We start from the raw sequence: 2,500 nt of genomic DNA, 5'->3' as shown, positions 1-2,500 counted from the left end.
AAACTCTTAGAAAAATTGTTTGGTATGAGAAGGACCTCGACTTCGAAAATTCTGTGGTGTGGGGAGGTCTTTTGACCTACCAAAAAAATTGGTGGTGTGAGGAGGACCTCTGACTTAGAATTAGGGTTTGAAATGGGGTTAGGGTTAGGGTTAGGGTAAGTGTTAGGGTTAGGAAAAAGGTTTAAATGATATTTGGAGAGGTTTTTCGGGTGTTTAGAGGCTATTTATGCTATGTAACGAGTATTTGCTTATATACTTGCTTATATACTTAGGTCAACAATTTATAGCAAAAATGTGTTCCAGCCAAGTTCTTTTAGACGCTCTTTCGAATGGCAACATTCCCGATTGAAAATGGCGACCTACCAAAATCCGCACTTTGCTTCCCCGTCCATATAGAGGTGAGTATTTGACTTTGCTTCCGTCAGAGTCAAGGAAACACATTGAAAATGGAATCAGCATACAAGAAAACCTAGTTTGGGATAGGTTTTGTGCCTTCCGTGGTATTATAACCATAGAACTGCTCCTGAGGGGGGTAGGGTAGGCCCACCAAAAAGTGCACTTCTGGTTAGGTCGCTAATTTCTAAAATAAATGTGTCCCAACCAAGTTTTTTTGGACGCTCTTTCGAATGGCAACATTCCTGATTGAAAATGCCGACCTACCAAAATCCGCACTTTGCTTCCCCGTCCATATAGGGGTGAGTATTTGGCTTTGCTTTCGTCAGAGTCAAGGAAACACATTGAAAATGGAATCAGCATACAAGAAAACCTAGTTTGGGATAGGTTTTGTGCCTTCCGTGGTATTATAACCATAGAACTGCTCCTGAGGGGGGTAGGGTAGGCCCACCAAAAAGTGCACTTCTGGTTAGGTCGCTAATTTCTAAAATAAATGTGTCCCAACCAAGTTTTTTTGGACGCTCTTTCGAATGGCAACATTCCTGATTGAAAATGCCGACCTACCAAAATCCGCACTTTGCTTCCCCGTCCATATAGGGGTGAGTATTTGGCTTTGCCTTTGTCAGACTCAAGTAAAAGCATTTAAAATGGAGTCAGCATACAAGAAAACCTAGATTGGGATAGTTTTTCTGCCTACCGTGGGATCATAACCATAGAACTGCCCCTGAGGGAGGTAGGGTTAGGGTTAGCGTTAGGGTTAACGTTGGGGTTAGGATTGAAGACAGAAGATTGGTGATGTCAGGAGGACCTTCTTAAAACAAACAGAAATACACTTATTAGGGGACTAGGGCCAGTGGACTCAGAAATGTCTTTCGTAGCAGTCTCCTATAAGAGTATTTTTCTCTGATTTAGGTGACTCCTCCTCACACCACCATTTTTCTTAGTCGAAAGACCTCTTCACAGCACGACTTTCCTGATGGATTTCTATGTAACTGCTCGTGCTGAGAGGTGTGTCGAAAGTTGATCATGTTCCCGTAAAATCTGAGGTCTCCACTGTCTAGCGAGGTACTTACAGTGAATATAGTGAATTTTTCAAAAATTGGAGAATTCTGACTTTTGCGATGAATTTTAATGTAATTGGTCGTGCTGAGAGGCGTGTTAAAATTTGAACATGTTCCCGTAAAATCTGAGGTGAGAATTAGTGAGGTACTTACAGTGCGTATAGTGACAAATCTTTAAAAGCGTGAAATTATGGGATGTTGTGGCTTCAATGGGTTTTTAAGATGTCACCAGTCATTTGGCATGACTTACAAACGATTTGGCTGGTTGTGGGTTCGATTTTCAAAATTTCATTTTTTTCGCGTTTTTATTTTCTGTCTACCATATCATGCAGTCTCCTTATTAGCGTTTGGGGGTTATAGTGTGGGCAGGTTGGTCGCAAAGGTTCCGAGAGGAGCTGGCTAGTAAACCCTGTCCCTTATGTTCCACGGCGGCAAGGCGGAGAAATAGAGGGCAGAATTGACTAACGGGCAAGGAAAGTTGGGCTTGTAGCTTTCCTTTCGAAGGAGGGAAAAGATGATGCCCGAAAGCATTGTCACTGTAGTGGCAGGCAGAGTGTAGATGGAAGTTGTGTACGCTAGCCTTTGGCTAATGATAGAGACAAAAGAGCAGGAGGATATTTTCCTTCGCAGAAGCACTTTTCTTGCCTTCCTTCAGCTCGCTTGGCGAGTCTGACAGGTATGCCTGAACTGTGCACGGGTCCAGTTGTGAGAAAGACGTGGCAAACAAGACGGGGTTTCCCTTGACCGAGGGACCGTGTGGTCCGTTTGGCTCATGGGTTCCCCCCGTGGAGGCAAAATCTAAGAAAGCTTGCTCTCCCTCTGCGGAGGGGGGCCGCTTAGCAAGGAACTTCTGTTCCCTGCGGTGGATAGTTACCTGGTTGATCCTGCCAGTAGTCATATGCTTGTCTCAAAGATTAAGCCATGCATGTCTAAGTATAAGCACTTGTACTGTGAAACTGCGAATGGCTCATTAAATCAGTTATCGTTTATTTGATTGTACCATTACTACTTGGATAACCGTAGTAATTCTAGAGCTAATACATGCG

The 2,500-nt window shown here is 43.5% G+C and overlaps 1 non-coding gene across 1 annotated transcript in view; it reads left to right on the top strand.

Moving 5' to 3' along the window:
- Nucleotides 1-2,325: 2,325 nt before the first annotated feature.
- The window catches only part of LOC146448223 (small subunit ribosomal RNA), a 1,800-nt gene continuing 1,625 nt past the window's right edge, over nucleotides 2,326-2,500 (top strand). Inside the window, exon 1 of the ribosomal RNA XR_014861220.1 lies at nucleotides 2,326-2,500. This exon is cut by the window's right edge and continues 1,625 nt beyond it. This is a non-coding gene — a ribosomal RNA (small subunit ribosomal RNA).

The sequence above is a fragment of the Pavona decussata genome, unplaced genomic scaffold, assembly GCF_977016875.1.
Source record: "Pavona decussata unplaced genomic scaffold, jaPavDecu1.1 SCAFFOLD_1253, whole genome shotgun sequence".
NCBI classification, from domain to species: Eukaryota; Metazoa; Cnidaria; class Anthozoa; order Scleractinia; family Agariciidae; genus Pavona; species Pavona decussata.
This window is presented reverse-complemented; position numbering and strand designations above follow the sequence as displayed.